General features: G+C 47.1%; 1 long non-coding RNA gene across 3 annotated transcripts in view; it reads left to right on the top strand.

Moving 5' to 3' along the window:
* The first annotated feature begins 13,469 nt into the window (after window positions 1-13,469).
* The window catches only part of LOC138481140 (uncharacterized), a 535,683-nt gene continuing 521,156 nt past the window's right edge, over window positions 13,470-27,996 (top strand). For all 3 annotated transcript variants that reach the window (XR_011274199.1, XR_011274200.1, XR_011274198.1), the window contains exon 1: window positions 13,470-14,615. This is a non-coding gene — a long non-coding RNA (uncharacterized lncRNA). The remainder of the gene's footprint in view (window positions 14,616-27,996) is intronic.

Raw genomic sequence — 27,996 nt, forward strand, 5'->3', positions numbered from 1 at the left:
TGTCGTAAGGATAGCAGTTCGTTATCAAGGGCCTGTCCTTGAGAGTGTCGAGCGAACAATCTTTCCATGCTGGCCTGGAAGCCCTGAAAATTCTGGAGAATGGGATCATCCTGATTTACCAATGGAATAGACCAATCGGCAGCACTGCCACTGAGGTAAGATAGTATAAAGGCTACCTTGGTCTGGTCGTTAGGGAAGGCTCCGGGTCTGCATAGAAAGTGTAAACGACATTGGTTCATAAAGACGGCATATTTCTTGGGATCCCCCGCAAAACGTTCAGGCGGGGCCAAAGGCATGTGTCCAGGTAGATTGATTTGTACCGGGTTGTTCAAACGCATTGATGTGGAAATGTCTCCGGAATTAGGTAAAGGAGAGTGCCCTGCCTGGGCCTGTAATAACCTTTTGGCTAGGTCATCTGTTCTTTCCTTGGATAGGATCAGTTCTCTTTTGAGAGCGTTAGTCTCCTGGCGGGCTGAGTGCACCTCTGCCCGTAATTCCCCCAAAAGCTGGGCAAGCTGGTCAGTCTCGGAAGTCTCCATAGCGCCCGGGTGGGAAATTGTGGGTAGGCTTCGCGTTCTGTAACGCTCACCTGATTCCCACGGAGACGCAGGTCTGGCTTCGAGTGCTGATGTTTCTTCAATGGTGAAGCGCAGGACTCTGAAGATGGACAGGAAGGGCCCCTCTAATCTGGCTTCTCTGGCTCGCAGGAATATTCCCCTGTGCGTGAAAAGGGAGTATTACCTACTGACTGAGTTATGCTCAAGCCTCCCACTCTCTTCCAACCCTCCACGATACCCTTCCATGATTCCCTGTGAAGTCTCACCTTAGAGTCAGGAAGGATGAGCTCTCCATCCTGCTTCTGATGCAGGGGCGCGTTGAAACCCAGTTACTTCACTGGATTGAAGATTGATGGGAGTTCAGGTAAGCTTGACTATTCAGGTAAGGCGCTGTAAAAGTTCTGCTGCAAGTTCAAAAGTCCAAGCTTAAAAATAATGTTCATTGTCGTGTTGCAGCAAGCGCTAATGCTTATGTCTTTTTCCCCTTAGGGGCCGGGGTTCGGAATGCCGGAGATATGGCGCCGACCCGAAGTGAAACGTGCAGTTCCAGTAAATGACAGGTAAGTTCTGGATGAGCGCTCGGGTAATGTCTTTGCATTCGCTCATTCAATGTCTTTGTCTTTTTTCCCCATAGGGGCTGGGGTCCGGAAAATGCCTGGAAGCGGCAAGACCCGAAATGAAATGGGAATGACCCAACAGGTAAGTCTTAGAAGGAAACTGAGCTTTTCCTATTCCTTTCCTTCTCTCACCTTGTTCTTGTCTTTTTCTCTCTAGGCTCTGGGAAGTGGCTGTGGATCTGGATGATCGCTGCTGAAGATGGGGGCGTCCAGGATAGGTGAGAGAAATGCAGAGCTGCAGCGATCGTAGCAAAATGCTTTTAAAAATGATGTCTTCCTTTTCAGGATCGTCGGTGTGATGTCTCCGTGGTGCTGATTTAGCAGGTAAGGTCTTTTGTCTCCCTTTGTAGGTGACCCAGGATACTGACAGGCGTGGCTGAGGTCCAGATGCAGGAGCTGACACGGTGAGCGTCCAGCTGCGAGGAGCAGAACAACGCGAAGCGTGAGTTGCTGATCGGGTGTGGTTTAAATAGCTTTGGAAGGAGTCCCAAGTGTGTATCCTTCCACCAATCAGGTATGTATCCTTCCCCGACCACACCCAGGTGGAAAGTAGTCCCATAGGTAAAGTAGTTCCATTCAGGCCTCAAGAGGGCCTGGATGTAGCAGCATGGTCTGCATCAGGTAAGTGCACATTAAAACACTTGAACACATGTCTAGCTTTCTGAGCCTGGCGCCTAAGGCGCCAGGACAGTGGTCCAACATGAGCCTGGCGCCTAAGGCGCCAGGACTGCGTCCAAAGGGCCCCAGTTTGGGCCCACTGGCACTCCCCTGGGGGAAACGATGCCTGCCTCTGGGGTTGCTGGGTCGGACCTGGCTCCTTGGAGGTAGACATCATGACACCTTCCCACTGCCCTAACTGGGTAGAGGTCTTCAGGATACTCTTTTTGGGCTTTATTTCCTGGAGTTCCCTACCAAATTTAACAAACTGTTATTTTGGAAGGCGTTTTTTTGTGGATCCAGTTCCCTGACTCTCCCCTCATAGGAGTCTTCCGGGTCAGAGATATTAGCCCTAACATTTGGGGATCTGTACAGGGACACCCATCCATCAATTTCTTTGGGGTGCTGATCTGTCAGTCCCATATCTTACCAACTCTATTGAATTCTACCATCCCCATGGCCCCTGGTTCACATGAGCCAGTTGACATAAAGCTGGAAGAGTTCATGTTATGGAAGGGGTTTGAGTCCCTGAGTACAGAGGTCCTTATATGATGATCAGTGGTTGCTCTGTCCCTCTCTACCTTTTCTTTTTCAGCCCGTATTTTCTTGTGATAAGCAAAAATCGGAGCATTTTGTTCCTCTATCATTGTCTCTCTGCGCTTCCTGCATGGTTTGGGAATACTGGACCAATTTCTGCTGCAGGAGGCTCACCTCCTGAGTTTTTGCATCTTTGGTCTGCGTGTTCTCTTCCAGAGCATCCTTCACCCGTCTGGTGTGCTCTAGTAGCTTCCCATATTCTGTCTTTAATGCATTGAGCTCCTGGAGGGCCAGCTTTCTTCCCGCTAGCTCGGTTTTTAATTGGCTTACTTCCTGGCCTAAGGCGTCCATCTGTTCAGCCAGGTGATCCCTTTGTTTTAATGGCATTGGATTTCTGGCGCTCCTCATCAAATTCTGTTTGAGAGTGTAGATCTCTCATAATTAATTTATTATTTTCCCCTTTTAAGGTTTCTTTCTGGTTTTATAGGGTAACTTTCTGTTCTGCGCAGACTCTATTATAATTTAATTGTTGTGCCAGTTTCTGTTGACTCTGTTGCAGAGAGTCAACCCTTTCCTGACACTCCTCTTTTAGTGTCTGTAATTGGGTGTATTGCTCTGCATTCTCTCTCTGTAGGAGAGCCATATCTTCTTTTAATTTTGTGATATACTCTCTAGATTCTGCCTCTAATTCTTGGCTCTCCAGTAGCCTTTGTTCTGCAGAGTTTAGATCATTGTGGATTCTCTCAAGTGATTCAATTTGATTCTGTGCCAAAACTATGTTTTCAGCATGCTTTTCTCACATCACTCCTATGTGGAGTTATAGGTAGGCCGTAATTCCGGCAATTCTGCTTTGCTCCTCTTTAACGTTTGGGGCCATGTACAATTCCCTAAGAGCTTGGTGTAATGGGCCCTTGTCCTGCCATATATCCAGGTCTATGGCAGTGACCTGTTCTGTGATTTCCTGCAGCCAGACATGTTAATTCTGTTCTGGCCACTCACCCCTGACAAAATGTTTGTGCAGGAGATGCTCCCTAGCCATACTGATTTCTACAGCAACAGCCATTTTGGAAGTATCAATTTCTTTATTAATCATTTTGTGGTTGATTTACTTTTACAGACCAGCCTGGTCTTAGAGTATTTGGGCCTCATTAGGACCCAGACGTTAAGGGGTTAACGGCGCCGTAAAAGATGTCGGCGCTGTTAAACGCTTAGCGCCTTACTACGAGGACCCTTTGCGGGACTCGACCTTAACGGCTGGTCTAGACCAGCTGTTAAAGTAGGGGGCAGCGACTTCCCCATTTCCATTAAGCCCTATGGGGCAAAAATGGGAATGTGGAAGGGCCAAGGTGGCATGGGGAATTACCGCCCTGCCAACCTTGGAATGGGGTGGTAATTCCCCATTCCGCCATGGCAGACTCCGGCATCGACCATGATGCTAATGGTTTTCCGCCAGAGCCCTAATGAGGGCCTTTGTTTTGGGAGGCGCTTGTACAGTTTAGCACCGTACACCAACCAAGCAAGGTGTCTCTACCCTGCAGGTTATTCTGCTGTGCTAGACTGTCACGGGTGGTAACTTAAACTCACAATCACGGCACAAGCCCCCAAATATGTTAAGTATATCAATCAGGCGATACACCCTGGTCTCAGCCTAGAATGCAGCACACAGCTGAAAAGCTTATTTTAGTATGTCTATAGGTTCAATATTTTAAGTGATATACCACTCATATCACACCCCTTCTCAAATACCCAGGTAACAATGGACCAGGAATCAGGCTGGTTGGTAAAGGTAATATTTATTTATTTATTTAAAATTCAAATCAAACATATAGTTTTAATAGGGAGCAGCAATCACCAATGTGTTGACAATGGGCCTCATTACGACCCTGGCGCTAATGGGTTAACGGCGCCGTAAAAGGCTGCAGCGCCGTTAACCCATTAGCGCCTTACTACGAGGTCCATTTGCGGGACCCGACCTGAACGGCTGGTCTAGACCAGCCGTTAAAATAGGGACCCGCAAAGGAACCTTAGTGCTAAGTACGGTACCGCAATTTGCGGTACCGTACTTAGCGCCTTCCCCAGTCCCATTGAGCCCTATGGGGTAAAAATGGGGAAGGGCCAATGTTCAATGGGGAATTACCGCCCCACTAAACTTGGAATGGGGTGGTAATTCCCCATTGAACATTGGCGGACTCGTTATGATACTGGCACCAACCATGGTGCTAATAGCGCCATGGTTTAGCGCCAGTATCATGAGGGCCAATAACAGATAGGAAGGTAGATAAGACTTAAATTCAGTCTTTAGCAACACAAAATATAAAACACCAGAGAAAAGGACACTTCTGGATAGTTTGGAAAGATGGCATTTAAGTTAAGATTTCCCCCTGCAAGATTCCTCTCCCCACAAATAAACAATTCTAAATAGATATAAGGAAGCAGCAGGTAATCAGGAATAAGGAATAGAAAATAGAATTCAAATCTAACCTTCCCTCCCCAAACAAGAGAGAAAAACAGATTTGAAATCTTAGGGCCTCATTTCACGGAAGGCGGTAAGGGTTAACGGTCACCGCTAATGGTACCGGTGACCGTTAACCCTTACCACCTTACTACGAGGTCCCTTTGCGGGTTGGTACTTTAATGCCTTCTTTTTAGCAGGCGTTAAAAACCAACCCACAAATGGGACCAGGGTGCTAATTACAGTACGGAAAACAAAGCCGCGGGTTGATTTTTCAAGGATACATTTGACAGCTGTCATTCAAATGAGGCCCGATTCCTCTGAGAAACAATGAATGATCTTGGGCATTGCAGGGCCTTTTTGATCACAGTGGTTCATGAGAAATTGATGAACTTAGTGATTTAGTGCCAAGCAGGTTGGGAAAGTGTTATTTTTAAGAGGCATTTTGGGTTTCCAGCAAAATACTGCTGCCTCTTCCATTCACACATGTTAAAGGTTGCAGAGCACACTGGCACATTCCTGCAGTGAGTACTCTGTTTCACTGCCCCCTGAAATGTGTGTGACAGGGTGGTGCATCCATTTTCTAGTGCTTACAAACACACAATTTCAAGATCTTGGCGCGCATAGGAGTCAGCACGGCCATTTTGTGCTGTTCTTGCACCAATGCAACAAAGTGACGTAGCACAGCACAGCTCAGTGGGTCAAAATATCGCACAATGTATATCAGTTTGAAAAGAAAAAATTTATTCATGTCTACAGAGGTTGGCACAAACGTAGAAAGGCAGATAAGATAAATGCCAAGTAGCAACTGATGATGGGGGTTTTACAAAAATGTTTAAATGGAAAAGATGTTCTTTATACACAACATTTTGTATGGAATCTGGGTAGGATGTCCTTGAGTAAAGTCTTTCTTTAATATACGAGTTGAAAAGGCATGATTGTCCCTTTCTGCATTGTTCACACATAGGACATGGGAAACCAATGTTTACTTTTAAACAAGTAGGCCTCTCCTTTTAAAATAGGTCATTTTGAATGTTGAAAAGTAAGGGTTTTTATTTGTGCCAAATCCAAAGTGCTTGGCTTGACTTAAGATTTCTGGATCACAGTCTTGTGCGGCATTGAGGTCAATGTAACAAGCTGCTATCTGTCTCTTTAAGTGAAATTTAAGCTTGTTCATATTTTATGAAAACAGCATTTTCAGCCACACTTGTCTTTTGCCGTGCATTGGGCACATCCAGCAGTTTTAAGTTCTTAGGCTCATTTTCATTCACTTGAGTGTCTGTCCATTTTGGTAAAGTTGAAACAGACCCATTTTCGTTCATTCACTAGGCCTTATGTTGAAAAGAATATTTTGAACTGGCCTGCATATTCCAATGGGTCTCATCATCAGCCAGCTTCATTCCCACAATTGGCCTTGCATGGCCTCTCCTTCTCTGTCACTGTGGGACTGAATTTGCACTCCACAACACCTCGGCCTTGACACTGTTAGTGTCTTCCCAATATATTCTCCAGAGCAAGGTAAAGTATAATTTCAGAGCAGACTGGACAATCTGAGTACAGGGCTACAACAAAAGCAAAGCCTCAACTGAGGATGGAGGTACGTATTTATGCACCACTTTGGTGGACACCAGCCACTGGCACAGCCACCCACCCACACACATTTGTCACCATACACCAGACTAAAACACAAAGCGCAACATCTCTGCCATCATAATGCAGCTATGTCCTACGACAATGAATTCAGTCGATCTGATCACATTACAAGTCTTGCGTACTAACACACTGGGCCTCATTACGACCCAGGCGGTAAGTTACCGCCTGGGCCGTGACTTTACCACCATGGCGTAAACTACGTTTACGCCATGGTGGTTGGCGGACTTACCGCCCCATTCCGAGGTTGCCGGGGCGGTAAGTCCCCAATCCCCATTTACCCTTCCCCATTCCCATTTTTGCCCCATAGGGCATAATGGGAGTGGGGAAGGCGTTAATTACGCCACCGTAAATTACGGTGGCGTAATTAACTCCATGGTCCCTTAGCGCCATGGATTTTAACACCTGCTAACAGCAGGTGTTAAATCCGCCATGGCGCTAAGGGACCTCGTACTCAGGCGGTAAGGGTCGGTGCTGTTTACGCCATCGTAAAACCCTTACCGCCTGAGTCGTAATGAGGCCCACTGTCCTGACCACTGTTCAGCATCCATCCACATGCCTGACCATCATGGGTAGCTTACTGGGGCTTGGCCTTCCCACCCAAGTCCCTTTTCTGACCAAATGCACTCCTGCATTTTAATCCATTCTGACAATTCTCCCACACCTTGGATTTCAGTCTCCCAAGGGTGGTCCCCCACAAGCGCGTTGAGGGCCTACTAATGAGATAAAGGTGCTTTATAAATGACAAACTACCACTACCACAAATCTGTACAGTGGTTTTTGCACTTACACGTGTTCAGTGCAAGCAACCTTTACTCTATGAAAATGTGAGAGTAGGATGAAAATAGCATTTTTCTTTGCTCATTAACTTTTTAACTGTTTGGTGTATTTTACCCATAATTTCCAGTTTAGAAGGGCCAAAGCCTGACATTTTACTTAGACAATTTAAGCCAGTACACCCAGCATGTCAAAACCTATTAGAAACAGAAATTTTGGGACAACCTAATGCCGATTTGTCTAAGTATGGTTAAGTGAGGCAAAAGAAAAGTGATAATGAGTAAGACAAATCTTCGCGGTGTACAAGGCGCAAGCAATCCTCTCTGTATTTACGGGAGTGAAATTTGGGGTATGGGTGATCTGGACAATTTAACTAAAGCAGAAAATACATTTGTCAGGTGTGTGCTGGCCTTACCTGAGAGCACCCAGTGGATTCCATTACGACTAGAGACCTGCTGACAACCTATAAAATGTACTTTACTAAGCAAACCCATGTTGCACTGGCAATGTATACATAAGGTTACAAAACTTTCATACCACTAAGAAATGCTTCGGACATTCTAAATTCAACAGAGGGAAATCTTGCATCTGGTACTGCCACTTTGCTTCATGGTTATCTATGTTACATTCAGAACATCTTTTGAACAGGGATGTCTGGATAACCGAGGAAATAACAAATGACATTAAACAGAAACGAAAAGTGTTAAATATTGAGAGGGAAATGGTGACTTTTGTTTCCTTAACAAGTTGTCCTGGTTATATCATACACAAAGTAGACATTTTGCCAGTGGAATACTTGAATGAGATATACCCTGTCTAAATAGAGTATTATGTCTTAAACTTCGATATAACATTTTTGCGGTAGCCAAATTCTAATGCAATTTGGCTGCTAATTTTTCTGCACCTTCAGTCTTAATGTAACAGAAACAATGACACGTTTTTTGTTTGGCTGTCCACAATATAAATTGTTATGAAAAGGATGGATCTTCACAATTTGATGGGCATTTTCACAATTTGCTGGAAATATCAGGCCTACCCTCTTATTGAAGTTTTTGCCATCTGCAAAATTATATGCCAAAGTGAGGTGGTCTAAGCAGTCTCTAGTTATTTGGCTGAAGGCAAGCAGGTGAGATGTAATGCCTGTATATGATTCTGTTATGTTATACAGCTTTTGTATAGCGCCTACTGCTATTGGTGTGGCCTCAAGGCTCTTTGGGGTGAATGCCCTTGGAGGACCGAGGTCTGAGATGTGAGATGTGAAGGAAGATTATAAAATGTATGTGTGCATTTCAAGCCAGCACAAAGGTAGGTAGGGGGTGGCTAGGTCCCTGGTAGCGACCGATGTAGATTTGGATAGTGTATGGGTACTCCGATAGACTATCAGGAGAGTAGGTGAGTTAGGGAGGCTGATTATGTGTTCAGTGGGACCACATTTATTTGTGGGGCTCAGTTGCATTCTATTGGCAATGGTGATGTGTGCTGTGATGGTGAGTAGTGATTATTGCAGATGTATGTGGGTGGGTGGCTGTTGCCCCGAGGAGGGACACAGCTATTTTCCATTGTGATGGAGTGCTATAAATACCAGTGAATCAAGGCTGATATCTAGTTACCATGACATTATGCAGATCATATCATGAGGTTTGACTGGAATCCTTTCTGTGCGGGTTAGGTACCACCATGTTGTCTCATCAGGTGACTGATCGTGTGCCCCCACCTTCGTGTCTGGAGATGATAGTTCACACAGGAGATGGACTAGGTCAGTCAGGATACAGAAGGGAAGAGCCAGTTCTTGAGAGTTCCAGGAAGTTGGAGCTTGGACTGAGAAAGAAGATCCCCTATTCTGGTCGATGTTGCGACTGGGGTAACGAGGAAGAGAGCTGTGCTGGATCTCAGGTTTCTGGCTGAACTGTAGGATGTGAGTTTGTGTTGCAGATATTCTGGTCCTATGTTGTGCATTGCTCAGTGGGTGATGCACATTGCCTTGAATGTGTATTGTTGAGTGATCGGCAGCCAGTGAAGGACACAGTGGGTGGGCTTGATGTGTTCTCTAGGACCTACGGCAAGAAGGAGCCTTGCTGCAGTGTTCTGTACCCGTTGGAGTTTTATAAGTTGTGATGCGGGGTGCCCTAGCTAAAGGGTGTTAACATAGTATAAGTGTGAGAGGACAATAGCCAGGGAAGTTCAGGCAGGAAAGATGCGTCGGAGAATGTGCATGTGTCGGTAGCAGGAGTTTGTCACTGAGTTGATGTGATGTGATTGTGTCAGGTCTGACTGCATAGTGCATCCAAGGTGTTTTACTGTGTTTTACTGTGTTGAAGGTGGAGGCAGGGCGGGCCTAGTGAGTGCGGCCATGGGTTTGGGCTGGGGAAAGAGGGCAGTCTTTCTGCAAATCATGATCTCCGTTTTTCCAGGGTTGAGAAGGAGGTGGTTAGCATTCATCCATTGGTCGATTTCTGTGAGGCATGAACCGAGATCAGGGGAAGTGGAGGAAGGGCCTTTTGGGGTCTTGAAAACAATTTGGATGCTGTCTGCATAGGTAGAGGTTAAAGAGCAGTTGGGAGAGAGAGGCGCCCTTAGGCACTCTATGTGTTACAGGCTAGGGATTCAAGGAGAAGGGAGGCATGTGTATTATTTGGGACCTCTTGGAGAGGTAGGAGGAAATCAACTTCAGAGCTGCATCCAGGATGCCGAGAGGGAGTAGAGTATGTCTGCAAGGGTCAGGTGGTCTATGGTGGTTGAAGGCTGCCGAGAGGGTGGAAGAATTACTGTGGCACAACCTTCCGAGTATGAGGTTCTTTTGAGATCATGAAAGATGGAGAATAGACACGTTTCAGTTCCTCATAGGGGTTTGAATCCGGATTGGATGCGGTTGAGGAGGTGGTTGGTTTCTGTGAAAAGGCATGGCTGTTTGTAGGCTGTTCAGTCAATTAGTTTAGCTATGAATTGGTTGTTTGAGATCGGTCCGTAGTTGGTTGGTACAAGGAGGTTGATAGTGGGCTTTTTGAGCAAGGGTTTGATGTATGAGGTCTTGAATTCTGCCGGGAAGGTGCTTGAGGTGAGAGATGAGTTAATAATGGATCTTGCGATGTTACCGGCACAGTTTGAAGATAGCATTTCTTTTACAAGAGTAAGACAGGGGTCACCAGGGCATCCCGAGGGGTGGCTGTTAGGTAGTAGCTTTAGAAATTCAGGGTTGTAGATAGGAGAGAAGGAAGAGAAGAACGAGCAAGTGGAGGGCATATCTGAAAACCCGCCAGTGGATGCTCGGGTGTGGGGTGTGAGCAATGTTATTTGAGTGATAATGGCGAGGTTACTTTTCAGGGCTATGTTGTGGAAGTGTGGAAGTGGTCTGAGAGGGAATCACATAGTGTTTGAGTGTGGCAGGGGGAGCATGTAGTGCAGACTGGGACTTGAATTCAGGGGTAAGCTTGTGGAGTTCCCTACAGGTGTTTGGAGTATTGGTGATTCTTTTCCAATAATAGGATTTTTTGGACGTGTGTATTTCTGCCCTGTAGGCTTTGCGCTGCTGCACGTAGGCTATTCTAGTCTGTGGCAACAGGTCTGCCCGCCATATGCTTTCTAGGATGTGGTTCTGGGATTTGAGAGATTTGCAAGATGAGGTGAACAATCTGGAGGTGGGGCCCTGTCTGCTAGCAAAGGATCTGGTAGTGGTGAGTGACCTAAGAGCTTCCCAGAGCCAATGATCAAAGTGGCAGATAGAGATCTGACCCGACTGGAGTGGTAGGGAGGTCAGGCAGGCAAATATTGGAAATACTAGGTACTGCAAGCACCAAGGGGCTCAGTGGTAAGGCCAGATCCTATGCAACACCAATGACATTCTTAAAAGGGCCATCACTGTGGGCATTGAACTATGCATGCTCCACTCTCACACTGCCTCCCACGAAAACAAACCATGCACCTCACCTAGCCATAAATTGGGAGGATTCACATATTTACTGGTTATACACAGTCTATAGTCACTCAGAACACCTGAGCTGCATAGCTGACACAACCCCCCACTCTCCAGAATGGGCATTCAAAGATCCTGGCCTACAGCCAAAGGGCATAGATACAATGCCCAGGCAAAAGGCAGACTGAAACCTGACTTCCATACTCAACTGTGGCACAGGTCTGTAAGTCAAAAACCCCACTTCAGCTTTTTAATTTTTTTTTTAATTAAGCTGGATTTCATCTCCACTGTTGGCCTGTGTCCATGTGCTATTTCACCTGGGCTGTGCGAAAATGCTATAATTACATTTCTGTAGTCACATCTGCAGACCGCGTTCAATTGAAGCATCATGGTCAGTGGCTCATGTAAAATTCCAGATCTCACTCTGAAGGAAGATAGATGCCAATTGAAGATGGATTTGGCAAACAAATTAGAGCGTGGATTTGCCATTCTAAAAGAGGGATAACCGGTCGTGAGAAATTCCTGAATCGGTAAATGTAGACATTACTCCTCTGCTTGACACACAAACCACATTCTCCTGCTCAGCCTTGGTGCCTGTCAAGCACATCTAAGTGCCAGTTGTGTGATTTTTTTGATGTGACAACAGGAGTGCCCTCTTCTACCCTAAAGAGTAATTTATTCACCATGTATATCCAAATATTCTGTCGCCCTGATGAAGGCTTCATCTGCCAAATGTTTAAGGTCAAAAGCCGAAACTCGAGTAGGCTTTGAAAAGCCATCTTTTCAATGAAAAGGACTGCACAGTAACTCCAGTTGTAGTGGTTGGGAGCTGCAGTTTGGACTAACATAAAGTTTTGGGACACATTTTCTTGTATTGACGTTGCCAGACTGGAGTAATAACAGTCAACATTTTGCAGATATTGGAACATTGTTTGTACTACATTGCGCTATTTGCACCTTAATGTTGGTTTTGCAGATATTTATTTATTGGATTATGTTTTTTTTGTTGTTGGTGAGTCCAGTAGGTTGTGTGTATGAATGAGGATATGCGGTTTTTGACTGGGGAGTGTCAAATATGATGAGATTGTAATGTAAGTGATGTTTGTACCATAGATGTTGTCACACCTGATGCATTTTGTATTTTCACAATAAATTTTTTTTAATAATTCACTGTCAGTGATATATATTTGAGATAAATCAAATTATAACATTCGGATATGGTATGGGAGATTGGCTTTGAGTGTACAACCATGCACATACCTCCTATATGTTACCCCATCACTATTAACCCATCATAGTGCAACCATTTGTCCATCTCCCCCTGCACTGTCCCTTCCATAAAGCACGTCCTCTCCCTCAATGCCAATTGCATAATTCTTTGACATTCCACACTAGCCCTCCATATGCCATTTTAGCCTTTGAGAGCACACACCCATTCAGAGAGGCCTTCATGTCTGTACAGCCATCCTCCCAGATGGCTTGCAGTCAGGTGTCCCCAATATAAAATTCACCTCAAATCACTTTAAAAAGGCCCATTTGGAGGCACACACATTCAGCCATACCTACTGGAAGGTTCTTACAGTAATGTAGGTCAACATTCAAGACACATGGCCCAATGCAGTGACACTGACATCCCCAAAACCATGTTCGACACAAGTCCCCTTATTTACCTGCTGCATGGTGTGTGCTTAAATGTATCCTTGTATGCTAAAAAGCCATTTGAGTATTTCCACATACCTCCAGCCTATGGCAGAATTATGAAGGTGACCTATTTACTCATTTGCACACACAGCATGCATTCCAATCCTTTACTGTCTACAATACAGACTTTCATGCATTAATTCTTACCTACAATACAGTGGTCCATATGTTTAATGCCCAGACCAATGTAAATGGACACCTCCAAGGCCTGCCCCAAGTGTGGTTGCCCATGAATATATTCCCTGATCTGATGACTTGTTTAGTGACACACGACACACCTCCAATGGAAACAGCGAGTGTGGCCCAGGGGAGGAAGGCTGTTATAGCTGCACCGGATTGCACCACCACAAAACACATGTGCTCATATGCCTAACAGAATACATTATGACTGTGGCCTGGGATAACATTGCCTGTGCTTGTAGGCCAATAGATGCGTTTTATTCACAAACAAATGTGCAGCAACTGCCAGTGTAACAATATGTTCACTCTTGTGCATAGATAATGTCAGCCCCTCACAACCAATATATATGCAATATATGTCACTACTCTCACAATATGTGGGGCACTGACATGTGGCTATTTGTCTCACGTTTTTCAGTTGTGGCCAATGAAGAAATCCCAGGCATCTGGCATTAAGGAGTCACTTCATGTAAAGAGGAAGAAGAGGACAGCACAGAGGAGTTTGAGGGGGAAGACGAACAGCAGCACACCATCCATCAGAAACTGCCACCTACTACTGTCACACTTTGTGGGGGACTGACATGTGGCTTTTTGTCTCTCGTTTTTCAGTTGTGGCAATTGAAAAAATCCCAGGCATCTGGGATTAAGGAGGCACTTCATGTGAAGAGGAAGAAAAGTACAGCACACCCGGAAGTGCCCAGGAAGTGTCTGGCTGTTTGGCTGCGGAACGCTGCTTGTCTGTCTACTTCTGAACTTTTTTTACTTCGTGCCGCGCTACGGAGCCGTCAGCGAGAGGAAGTGCCAGCAGTGTGGAAACTTTCATCTACTACTACTCTTTCAACTCCTCCCTCTGACCCACCCACCACAGCACAGCCAATACATTATAAGCACCGGTGTACGTGCATCTCGCACACACATCCGGAAGTGCTCAGGAAGTGTCTGGCTGTTTAGCTGCGAATGCTGTTTGTCTGTCCATTTCTGAACTGTTTTTACTTTGTGCTGCGCTACGAAGCCATCGTTAAGAGGAACTGTCAGCAGCGTGGAAACTTTCATCTACTACTACTCTTTCAACTCCTTCCCCTGACCCACCCACCACAGCACAGCCAACACATTATAAGCACCGGTGCACGCTCATCTCGCACCTGCATCGGAAAGTGCCCAGGAACTGTCTGGCTGTTTGGCTGCGGAACGCTGCTTGTCTGTCTACTTCTGCACTCTTTCTACTTCGTGCCGCGTTACGCAGCCATCGGCAAGAGGAAGTGCTAGCAGCATGGAAACTTTTATCTACTACTACTCCTTCAAGTAAACATTGACATTTGCTATCCTGCACGGACCGTTGGACTTGTGCTCAGTCCGGTGCATGTAATTGCCTTGAGCACGTTCATTCTTTAAATTACGCACTAAACTTCCTCATTCTGTCTTCCAGCTCCTCCCCCTGACCCGCCTACCACAGCACAGCCAACACATTATAAGCACCGGTGCACGCGCATCTTGCGCGCGCATCCGGAAGTGCTCAGGAAGTGTCTGGCTGTTTGGCTGTACGGCGGGTTGGTGGGGATCTTTAACTGGATAAAAATGTATGTGCTTCTCACCAAAGTTGATTTGCTGTTATCTACATTGACTTACTAAAACTGATAGCAACGCACGACTTCTAACTTTCAACAACATTACGTGCCTGTGTGTCCTGTATTTATAGAATTTTGCTATGTCATTTACTGTACGCTATATTGACTATTGTTATTTCAAACACCTTATGATTTGCGCACAAGTTTTTCTTTGCTCATTGTGGTGCTGATTCCCTGTTAGCTAATACTTTTCAACTGATTTGTGACAATTTTGCAAGCATGGTTGGGAGCCTACGCAGTGGAAAATGTTTGAATGAAATGCGAGTGAACTCTAGCCTCAATATGACTGCGCCTATTCAATTCCATGCATCATATGAGAAGGTGGGGGAGGATTTAATATATCTCCCTCTTTCTTATAATTATTACATGCACGGTAAATGGGTTGTGGACTCAGAAACTGCCCCTTATAGTCTTCAATTGCTTGCTGTCGAGCCTACTGACAGCATGGAGCTAGTGGCTGCTGTGAAGTTGCCCCAAACAGGCGACAAAGATCCTATTTTTCACCGGCGATTTGGCTATAAGACACCGATTGCACATGCTTTTGGTTCAATGTCTACTGCTTTGTTGGCAAAAAATAAATCATTTTCTCAACACAGCTTCTCACATAATACTTGCATCGCTGATGTTTCCATTTTGCCTCCGACAGTGCAAGCTGAATGGAGCAAGCGTTGTCGTGTCTCATTGGGTCGCTGTTGCCCCACGTCTGTTCTTCCTTCCGAGGTTGAAAAAATTTGTCTCCATAATATTCATGGAGTCAATGTTGATCACCACACCTCATTGCATGACATTCCTAATGTTGTAAAACCACATTATCACTCCTCAAGTTCCCCAACTTCCATGCACCATACTTCTCTCTCGAAAACTGATTTTGGCAACAAGGTGTTGGATCATACAGTTTCGCCCCTTCTCGAATCACGAACAAACTAATTCTACAGACTGTGTCAATAATCAAACTGTTGGCCCAATAACTCACAATGATCCAGCTGATCACCCAGTGATCTCGCGTATTCTTAATCTCTTCGAAAAAGGTCACGAAAAGACTCACAGGGAGTTAGAATATATCAAACATTTTATTGGAGATTTATCTGGGAAAATGAGTAAATTAGAGGGCTGCATGCTAGCACACGCGAACTTTCAAGTTGAAAAAATTGTGACATTAGATTAATTAATTGCAAAAGTCGAAATGCCTTTGCAAACTTATGACAATAGCAAATCCACTTAAACTTTTGAGAATGGGGTACTTTTTAATATGGCCTCAGGAACTTAAGCTCAAGTAGCTTCTGTTGGTTCTATAGAGGACTGCCCACACTTAACTCTGCGTGCTGTCCCTCTACTTGAAGCGGTCAAACTTAACTCACTAAAATTGGATGATGTATTTAGATTCCTTACAACTGAAAGGAACTATTGTCAGGGGATCAGAATGCACAGCGATTCAAACGTTGCTGTTCAGATAAGCAATATTGAAGAGACAAATGTAGACCAAAAAAGCCCTTCTCGTCTTATTGAAGTTAAGGAGGAGCTTGATAAAGTTGATACGTCTCTGTGAACACCACATGTAGTATCTACTGTGAATCATATACTGGAATCTGACTCAAGACTATACTCTCGAGAGCTCTGAAACGTAACAATTTAGCAAAGACTAATAATAATTTGTTAACAAAGTCTCAAGCAAAGAAAAACAAAAATCTACCTGATTTCAAACTTTGCGACAAAGTTCTGGACATCAATGTATTACCTTATCCTTCCAACGATGATCCTATTATCGATTTGGAACAATTAAACGATGAATCAAAACTTGTCCTAAATATGGTCAAACAGGGGCAACCAGGGAAAATAAAAAAAATCTAAAAAAACTAAATAAGTAACCCAACAGGTTTAAACAATGTTACAGTGTTGCCTACTCCAATTCCTTGAATCATGAGTATTCCAAGCACCAGCGCTAAGGCTGTAAACTCGCATATTTTATCTTCAACTCCATCTGACAATCTTACTGGACTAGTCTACCCATAGCCAACTGCTGCAGTTTTACCTGAATACATGTATAAAAAAAAAACAGATCTGGGAACAGAATCCAGTTGAGTGGTGTGCCATTTCCCAAACCACCGTTGTCTGACCCACTTGTACAAACGGGAGGTGTGGGTCTGTCTATAGATGGTTGTCACTGTGACATGCAAACTGTCAAAGAGGTGGCTAGCATCAGAAACTGCATGCATGACGGGAATGTCCCTGCTGTTTCCCGCGCTGCATTACTCTTCATGTAATCTATCAGAGAGCTGTGCAGATTTGGCCCCCCAGAGCTTCTTTCCAAGGCACACGTGGAAGGGAACAGCAAAGAAAGTGAGTTTCCACCGATATGCCTAACATATTGGGATGGACTAGTGATCCAGCTAAGAACGGGCAGCAAAGAATACATCGTTTATTTCTTTTCAGCATATTTAAATACAGTCCACAATGGAGGACCCTGACATCCGATGATATAGAGTGGATTCGTTTTTCGAACCACAATAATCATTGGATGCTCTGTGGTACTTTTTCACTCAAAATCTTGCTCTTAATATGGTCCCAAAGGGAGAACTTTAAAGACAGAGGCCTATTGCTTCATTGGTTTCATTCAACAGAAGAGGCTAACGATTTCCTTGATGCACCATTGCCTAATGTTGTCAAACCACTGTCAATGGACAATGTAAACCATGAGACTGCTATTCCAAACAGCGACTTAACACCCCAACTGACAGGCTTGGTAGCTAATTCTGCTAATCTAGTGTGACCCTCCCCATTGCTGACCACCATATCTGAAATCGCAAAAACGGCCAGGCAAATATAACCCCGCTTTTTTTACAATTATCTCATGGAATTGCTGTGGGTATTTTGAATCTAAAATCCTGGCTTGAATCCTTTCAGTGTGATGATTTTCCTGCGCTATTTCTCATCCAGGAAACGATGTGTATCCATTTGTTTGGTGTTGATGGGTTCACTATATTTTCCCACAACGCAATGGCAGGGGCGTTGGGGAGACCGTCGGGGGGACTTGCTATTTTAATGAACAATAGTGTCCATGCCAAAGCCAAGATGATCTGTTCTCAAAACTATATCTTGGCTGTTGAGTACCACCAGTCGAGCTCTTCTGCACCAACCTTCTTGATTATATGAATTTATTTCAATCCTTTAAAAAACACTCTTCATTACTTTTTTTGATTCTTTAGATCTCGTACTTGAAGTTGCTTTTTTAAATAATCCTGACTATCAGACCATTTTTGTTGGTGACTTCAATGCCTCTTGCAATGAAACGCTGATCAGCAATTCAAACTTGGTGGGGGTTGGCTTGAGCTCCAACTCAAGGCACAGAGGAGAACTATGGGTCCAATATTTTGACCATTGGAATTGTCACTTGGTCAATTTCCACTCTGCCCCCCACTGTCACCTGGAAAAGGGGTGTTGCCTCTTCTTGCATTTACTTTTTTTTTGTATCAGCAAATTGGCTTGCTATGGTCAATCCTGTTTGGATTGGTTCTACTTCTTTTGGTGACTACCTTCCTATCAATATTTCCATCAATGCACATATGTTAATGCACTATTGTAAACCAGACTTGGCGCTTATTCAGCTCGACCATAGAATGCACTCTGTCTACTGGTTGCCTAAATTATGTAGGCATCTTACTTACCTAGTTAATAGAGATGTGTGGCGGGTATATGACCGAAAACAATGTAATGTCTTACCGCAAGAAAGGGAACAATGGAACTCGCACATAATCAAATCACACATTTATGACCTGGCCCAGGCAGCTAAGAACGAAGCATTGATACACAAGAAACCTTTTAATGGTGAACTAGCCAGATGAAAGAGATGCAAGAACTCTGCCCTAAAAGCCTTAACTAGCGCTTATATCTCTCAAGATGAATACATTCTTAGAAAACACTCCATTTTACAAACTTATAGAGACCAACTGAAAGTGATTAAACATCAAATTCACTGAGTGGACAATCAAAGACTTCTCATCCTGCTCTTTAAATGAGATGTCTGCAATACATAGTCCATTTTAAGAGGTACTTGCAAATCGGACAGTATGAATATGTTTTCCTCTATCTCTGCAGATGTTTGGCAATATTTCATCTCAAATAAATTTAGCTTAACTGTGCCATTTATATCTGGGCACTCTGAACTCTCAAAATCTGCGAACATCAATGATTTATCATTTTTGATCGAAGATATCCTGTGGCCGATCGGACGATTGAGGAATTGTAAGTCCCTGATGGAATACCACCCTGTATCATTAAATCAGATTCGCAATTTTGGGCGGCCATTCTTTATACAAAATTTGACCATATTCTTCATTCAACTAAAATTCCTGCATCATGGTGAAATGCTATTATCGTCCCCATTTATAAGAAAGGTGAACCCCATAATCCGAAAAACTTTCGTCCAATTGCCCTGATGGACTCCACTGCAAAGATATTTGCCATTCTCGTATTCAAACATCTGGAAAGATACATTGTCAAAATTGATATTAACATTACAGATACCTAAATTTAGACTGAAAAAAGCAGGCAACAGCAGCTTCCCAGTTAAGGCAGCCCAGTACTGGAATGCACACCCACTTGACATTAGAACAGACCAATCCTACTATAGCTTCAGACAAAATATTCTCACATGGCTACACTCTAATGACTCCCAAGACTAACTGTGACCCTACCAACACCTTTTAGATCTTACTCAAACATGTATATATGTATATTCTTTATTCTTTAACTGATGTGTCAAGACAATTACCTGTAATGTTTCATATGTATATTGTGCCTTACTTTGTAACCAATCTTTTAAGTACTCATGCTTTCTGCTCTCTGTTGCTCCCTGTTACCCTTGGGTTTGGCACGCCATACAAATCAATAAACAAACAAGCAAACAAACAAACTCAAGATATCAAGTGCGTTTCAGAATAAAACATGAGCACTTCTCTTAATGCTGTGGTGTTAGCTCATTTGCTGTCGTCTCAAACTTCTGATATAGGACCAATATATTTAGCAGCATTGGACCTCTCTTCCGCCTTCAATGCAGTGTTAAGAGAATTACTGTAGTGTAAAATGTTGAAGTTGGGCTTTCAAAGTAGATTAGTACAGTTGATCGTCCTTCTCCATACTAATACATTGTTTCAGGTTCACGTAAATCAGGAGGGTGCCATTACTGACCATATTCCAACCATGACAGGTTTAAAGCAGTGCTGTAAACTTGCGGCCACACTTTTTAACCTATACATATGCGATATTGATCAATTATGGACAGAGGTGTCCATGCATTCGGCAAGATTAGATAAACTACATTTACACTGGCTCTGCTTCGCAGATGACATTATTCTGCTTGACAGAACGCCCTCACGGTTGCAGCCAAAATTAAATGTCTTTCATAATTTTGCGACTGCCCACAACCTACAGGCAAACTCTGCCAAATCTAATGTCAATGTCTTTGCCAACAAAAAGCGTACAAAATCTTACTTATGGACCGTGGATGGCCAAAATATCTTGCGAGTGAAATCGCTGGGATATTTGGGGTATCAGCTAGCTGATTCTAACTCTCTAAAATCTTGGACAGAGGAAGTATGAAACATTTTCATTTCTACCGGTTCTGGATTTCTATACTTTGAAAGTAAAGCCTACTTTATTGTTTTGCCTAGATTTTTGTTTACTGAATGTAGGTAAGATCTTGAACAAGACACAAAGGCAAATTTGGAAAAGGACTTTGGGACTAGCTATTGCTGTTCCAAACTTGATAGTTTGTCATAAACTTGTTTTACTGTCTTTGTCTGCAGGATACACTTGGCGAAAGTTATCCAGGCACGCCAAAATGTTGGTGCCATCATGAAACATTTTGTAGCAACATCTCAATGAGCTTCTGCCCAAAAGGTTCCTTCGCTTGTTACATTTGCTTCTCAAATGCAGGACGTTCTCGCACATATAAACTCGTCATGTGATGAACTAATGCTGGGTCTCCCGGATGTGAAACTCAAACTGTACGAAATGGACTGGATCCTAACCATCGATTCTAATCACAGTTATAAGACCTACAGGGATTATGTCTCATTTGAAAGCAAAAGAGCTGTTCTTCCCTTGTCCCCTGATCTGAAGGTGGAGGAGATACAGGAGGTGTCATTGCAGGAATGCATTAGCCAAGAGTCTGAAGGCATCTGAGTTGTACTGTTTATTTACCCTGTGTGTGCCATCCCATCGTGCCCTGCAAAAATGGCACTGTATTTGATTGGTTCAGTTTTAGTTTATCTTGCATGCCCTCTGACTTCCTTTGTACTTACTTTTCTTGAGCTCCCTTTCACTGGATAGTGGACTCCTTTTTTCAGCATTCCCCATTTGCAGCTCTCTGACTCATTTCAAGTTTGGCAGAGCAGTAAAACAGTGGTAATTACGTTATTGCCACTTTTTTGGTCCGTAACAGAATTACTGCTGTTTTTATTGCTCTGCCAAATCCAGAGTTTGGGGTTGAAGTGGGGCATTCTTACCTCCAGCATAATGCTGCAGGTAAATCCTTCACTTTAAAGCCAAACATCGGTAGAATCACAGCAGAATTACAGCTCATGGTAATTCCAACTAAAACCCCAGGGAGTTCCGGGGACTCTAAAAATGGGGACTAACAATGCCCTACCACCACTTGCAAACCCTTGGTAAACCCACGGGACCAAATTGTGGTAAATACTAACCAATTTTGTCAGTAATTTGCTACAATTACCTCCAATAATGGTGGTAATTGTTGCCTCAGGAGGATAGCTCGAGAGAGTAGCTCAGGAGCAACGTGCTCACCTTGGAAGCAAGACAACGTGGGGCAACACAGGTTCGATCCCTGGGTCCGTGCATAGAAACCTCTGGGTATTAAGAACGTTATAAATAACCATTTATAATTATAAATTACCACCAAACTCAAAATTAGGCCATGTGTGTTTTGTAGTCTTCCCATGTTCCCTTTGTTGCAACCTCTTTCTTCTCTATACTTGTGCCTAATTCTTTAGATTACAAACATTTTATACAAAATAGTAAAGACTTATTTGGATGGTCCAGATCATTCATGGTTGCTTTTTCTCTTGACTATTGTAGCTACATGAATATTGAGGGATGAAAGACATGTCAAGGCCCCTTTGAACATGGTATTAAAATATGTGAAGGTAAACATCAACATAACTGGCCAAGCGCCAGTATGCCTGTTTGTTTTACCTCCTATCTGTATCATATGCAATTGCATGTAGACGTGTCTTGACTTGGGTGTTAAATGTTTCGTACTTTTTCATCATACCCTTCATACTAGAGCCTTACCCCCAATCCAAAGGTGTTGTAAATTTCCACTTTGGGCTGTGGAAGGTTTTGTGGCAGAAAATAATGGTGTATCCGATGCAAGGTTCTGGATGGAGTTGGATATCTGTGCTTAGTGCGAGAGAAACCTCTACCCCTCAACACCTGAAAGACTTAGGGGCCGATTCATGGAACAAACGTGCGCCGAAAATCGTTGCGCAAGCAGGCGCAAGCAGGCGCAAGCAGGCGCAAGTGCAAAGAAACAGGCGCACGCGCACGCGTGCGATTCATGGAAGTCCCTGCGCGTGTTCACCTCGGGATGTGCGCCAAACCCGTGCATGGCGCACAAGTCACTGCAACATCCCGAAAGGCGTGCGCGACGCGCACAGTGAAAGCGCACAACCTCAGCGCATACACCAGAAAGTGGGCGGGACACGGGGCGTAACGCGCGATATGGGGAACAACGCGCGAAAATAAGGGCGTAACTGGGGATGTACTGCAGGGAAGCAGACGGAACGCCCACACGCACTCGAACCACACGTATTCATGGAATCGAATAGGGCAAAGCCACGCACAGCCAAAGACACGCACAAGCTGAAACACGTCCGCCACACGAAGGCAGGCGGTAGAGTCCGAGCGCATCACAAAAGTGGCAACATACAGCAATTGGGCCTGTGCGAGCGGGGCACGTGTATCGCGGGGGTGAGCGGGAAGCAACACACGCGATCGAGCGGGGTACGTGTATTTCGGGGCGCGCGGGGAGTGACACACGCAATTGAGCGGGGTACGTGTATATCGGGGGTGTACGGGAAGTTAAAAAAGCGATTGAGCGGGGTACGTGTATTTCGGAGGTGCGCGGGAAGTTACACACGCGATTGAGCGGGGTACGTGTATATCGGGGGTGTGCGGGAAGTTAAATACACGATTGAGCGGGGTACGTGTATTTCGGGGGCGCGCGGGGAGTGACACGCGTGATTGAGCGGGGTACGTGTATTTCGGGGGTGCGCGGGAAGTTACACCCGCGATTGAGCGGGGTACGTGTATATCGGGGGTGTGCGGGAAGTTAAATACGCGACTGAGCAGGGTACGTGTATTTCGGAGGTGCGCGGGAAGTTACAGACGCGATTGAGCGAGGTACGTGTATTTCGGGGGTGCGCGGGAAGTTACACACGCGATTGAGCGGGGTACATGTATTTTTGGGGGTGCGCGGGAAGTTACACACGTGATTGAGCGGGGTACGTGTATTTCGAGGGTGCGCCTGAAGTTATACACGCGATTGAGCGGGGTACGTGTATTTCTGGGGTGCGCGGGAAGTCACACACGCGATCTCATCAGGGTACGTGTATTTCAGGGTGCGGGGGAAGTATCCCACGCAATATCAGCAGGGTACGTGTATTCCAGGGGTGCGGCGGGAAGTTCCACACGCAATTCCATCAGGGTACGTGTATTACAGGGGTGCGCGGGAAGTTCGACACGCAATTCCATCAGGATACGTGTATTACAGGGGTGCGCGGGAAGTTCCACACGCGATATCATCAGGGTACGTGTATTACAGGGGTGCGCGGGGAGCAGCACACATGAATTGCACGAATGGGTCCTCCCAGGTGTTCCCTCTACACCTTCCACGGCCCCTGCAGGTGGCTCACACCACAGGGGCCTACCCAGCACATGTCATGCAGGCACCCCATCCACCATGGCCATGCCCACCAGCCAACCCACATGTCAACTTGCACTACTGCCCACCAACGCATGTCCCCCTGCACCCCAGCTACCAGGGGCACCCTCCACCAGGCCCCCACCCATGTCTCCCACCACCCCCACCCCCCAGTCACCAGGGGCAGCCTCCACCAGGCCCCCACCCATGTCTCCCACCACCCCCACCCCCCAGCAGTGCAGGGGCAGCCTCCACCAGGCCCCCACCCATGTCTCCCACCACCCCCACCCCCCAGCAGTGCAGGGGCAGCCTCCACCAGGCCCCCACCCATGTCTCCCACCACCCCCACCCCCCAGCCACCAGGGGCAGCCTCCACCAGGCCCCCACCCATGTCTCACACCACCCCCACCCCCCAGCAGTGCAGGGGTAGCCTCCACCAGGCCCCCACCCATGTCTACCACCACCCCATCCTCCAGCCACCAGGGGCAGCCTCCACCAGGCCCCCACTCATGTCTCCCACCACCCCCACACCCCAGTCACCAGGGGCACCTGCCAGCAGGCCCCCACCCATGTCCAACTCATGTTCCCCACCACCCCCACCCCCCAGCACTGTGGGGCACCTGTCAGCAGGCCCCCACCCATGTCCAACTCATGTTCCCCACTACCCCCACCCCCCAGCCACCAGGGGCAGCCTCCACCAGGCCCCCACCCATATCTCCCACCACCCCCACCCCCCCAGTCACCAGAGGCAGCCTCCACCAGGCCCCCACCCATGTCTCACACCACCCCCACCCCCCCAGTCACCAGGGGCAGCCTCCACCAGGCCCCCACCCATGTCTCCCACCACCCGCACCCCCCAGCAGTGCAGGGGCACCCACCACCAGGCCCCCACCCATGTCTCCCACCACCCCCACCCCCCAGCTGTGCAGGAGCAGCCTCCACCAGGCCCCCACCCATGTCTCCCACCACCCCCACCCCCCAGCCACCAGGGGTAGCCTCCACCAGGACCCCACCCAGGTCTCACACCACCCCCACCCCACAGCAGTGCAGGGGCAGCCTCCACCAGGCCCCCACCCATGTCTACCACCACCCCATCCCCCAGCCACCAGGGGCAGCCTCCACCAGGCCCCCACTCATGTCTCCCACCACCCCCACCTCCCCAGTCACCAGGGGCACCTGCCAGCAGGCCCCCACCCATGTCCAACTCATGTTCCCCACCACCCCCATCCCCCAGCACTGTGGGGCACCTGCCAGCAGGCCCCCACCCATGTCCAACTCATGTTCCCCACCGCCCCCACCCCCCAGCACTGTGAGGCACCTGCCAGCAGGCCCCCACCCATGTCCAACTCATGTTCCCCACCACCCCCACCCCCCAGCAGTGCAGGGGCACCTGCCAGCAGGCCCCCACCCATGTGCAACTCATGTTCCCCACCCAACATGTCATCACAAACTAGATCCCTGGTCCCTATGGTCAGCCTCCAAATGCAAAACACCCACCCGAGTATTGCATCCACCCACTCATAATTTGCAATTACATCACAGAACACCAATTGCAAGTTCCGAAACAAACACATTTCCCTCACATACACCCAATGGGTGTCAGTGAATCTCAAAACACATATCATGAAATGCATGAAACCAATGAGATACCACCCATTGAAGTTCACCAAAAATAATATGTATTAAAGGAAACATCAATAGAATAAAAAATGAAGAAACAGAAACGTGAATGTACAAAAATGAAAAGAAGCATGTCCGTCAAAAAAAGCAAAACCAAAAATAAAAATCCAAAGTCAATGTCCACAAAACAAAATCCAATGGGAAATAAAAAAGAAAGCCATTGCTCCATGGTTAAAAATAGAAAAAAAAATACAATCCAACTGTCAACTATGTACATGGGAACAATCCATGGTCCATTATCCCAACAAAATAAAGGAAACCTATCTAACTACACTAACTACTAAAATAAACTATATACAAAATGTGGCCAATGTCCAAAAGGTCCAAATAAAATAAAAACAAAAATGAAACCTAACACTACCTAGAAACTATGTACAAGGGCAGCGGGCTAGTTTCACGGCTCACTTGTGGATGTTCCGGGCCAGGGCATCATCGAACTCCTCCTCAATGTCCCGGAGGCGGTCCTCCTCCATGGCCCCGAGGGTCCGCAGGGCCATCGACGTCTCCACCTGCAAACCCCTGCGGATTGCCTCGAGGCACTCGGCCCGCCTCAGGGCCCTCCGCATGGAGTTCTCCGCCCTGACCATGGTGAGCCGTGCCTCTTCCGCCCGCTGCCGCTGCACATCTATGGCGTGGCCCAACCACTGCCACACGGAAGACACTCTCTGTCCTGGTTCCTCCTGCCCTCCGGCCGATGCCTGCCCCTCCGATGTCGAAGGCCCCGAGCCTTCATGGCTCCCACCACGTTGCTGCTGCTGCTGTGCCTCTGCCCGTGCACTGCCTCCTGCTGCCTGCACATCCTCCGCCGGCTGGGGTGCAGTCGTAGATGTGGCCACCCCTGCTGGACGTCCTACTCCCGACTGTGGCAGGGATGCCTCCTCCACCAGCCTGGTCGCACCGTCAGAGGCAGCTCCACAGGGCACCCAGGTGACTGATGGGTGGGAAGATGGCACAGAGGACGACTGGCCCGTAGGGGGTCCAGTTGAGGAGGGGGTCGGAGCAAGCCCCATCAGACGGAGGAATCCGGCCTGGGTGACCTGTCCCAGCAGGCTGACGTGGTCAACGAGCCATTCGAGATGACGTGCAGTCTCTCCATGAAAAGACTGCAGGTCACCTTGCATGGCCCGTTGACGCAACGCCACACCAGCCAGGACAGGCTCAACCCGGACCTGGATAGCCACGTCCGCAGGCAGAGGAAGGCCAGTTGATGTCAGCTCATCCACTGCCTGAAAACGGTCTGGACGTAGGCATCCCTGCTGGTGCAAGATGATGCACGGACAGGATCGGGGACAGGATTGCACACAGGCACCTCCACGGCGGCCTGTGCTGCCTCCTGTCCCTGGTCCTGCACTGCACCACTAGCACCAGTGGGATCCCCACCTTCAGACCCCGTCTATGGTGCTTGCACGGCCGCCTCCTCCACCAAACCCCCCACCAACCTGGATGACTCCGTGCCATCTTCCCCTGTGGGGTCCCAGCTGCCCCTTCTGCTGCCGAGGAGTCCAACTCCAACCTCCGCCTCTTGGACCTCCCCCCGGCAGCTGCGGCCTGGGACGCGGCACCAGACTCCTCACTCCCCGACGAGATCACAACATGGGAGGGGAGCCGGGCCTTGCGTCTCCGGCTGGCGGTCTGATCCCCGCCGCTGTGCTCTACAGCACCTTCTCCGCCCTCTTCATCAGTTGACGCTGCAGACAGGGAGAAACAAAACACAGGCATCAGGGCACTGTACAATGGACGCATACACACATGACAGTTGTACATGAGTGGCATTGGCAAACCTCAGACATGTCATCACAATCCCCAACACACATGTCATTACAACTCGCACACATGAGCCATACCACAGCCATATCGCAACTGCCACCACCATCCATACACATACAACAGCATGAGCAGCCAAAGGTGAGCCAGACATCACATGCAACACAGGAAGTGCACCATACATGTACACACACCACCACACTTGCATGCATGTGTACACCTCTGCCAAGTGTCGCACTGTTCAGACGGGCATCCATGTCACATCTGCCAATCAGGCTTCCACATACCGCTGTCACATAAATCCATGTTGCATCACTGTTGCACCCTTGTCAAATACACACACATGCACATGTACACAGTGCTGATACATGCAGCCGAAAACAACATACATGTGTGACATCACGGACATGTCTACTTACATACACATTCATCCAAACATGTGTGCCCACACAACTGCATTTGGAATGCAAGCCTACACACACAAGCACCATCCATGTCTCACACATTACAGCCCTCGCATGTGTCAGCCCCACGGCCCTGTACACCCCCACCCATACTCGACCCCATACAAACAGACGTGCAACCTGCACACTACTGAAAAATCACCACACGCACTGCTCACAATCAGGATGCATGTACACTCACCGCTCGACTCCAGACGGGTCTGCTTCTCAAGGACCTGGACGTGGAGCGCTGGGGATATGCGTTCCAGGACCCTCATCTGTTCTTCCGACAAGTGGCCCCGGCGCCCCTTGGCATCCGCTGCCTTCAAGAGGCGCCGGGCCTTGTTCAGGGTCCTGGACCTGAAGTCCTCCCAGCGCTTCCTGACATGTTGTAAGTTGCGAACTGCCACCCCCTCCGCGTTGATGGCAGTCACGATGTCAGTCCAGATCCGAGTCCGTCCTTCCTTGTCGGCGCGGGAACTTCCAAAGAGGGCATCATACTGCCCCA

Source organism: Ambystoma mexicanum, chromosome 5p (genome assembly GCF_040938575.1).
Source record: "Ambystoma mexicanum isolate Mex_15411 chromosome 5p, UKY_AmexF1_1, whole genome shotgun sequence".
Classification (NCBI taxonomy): Eukaryota; Metazoa; Chordata; class Amphibia; order Caudata; family Ambystomatidae; genus Ambystoma; species Ambystoma mexicanum.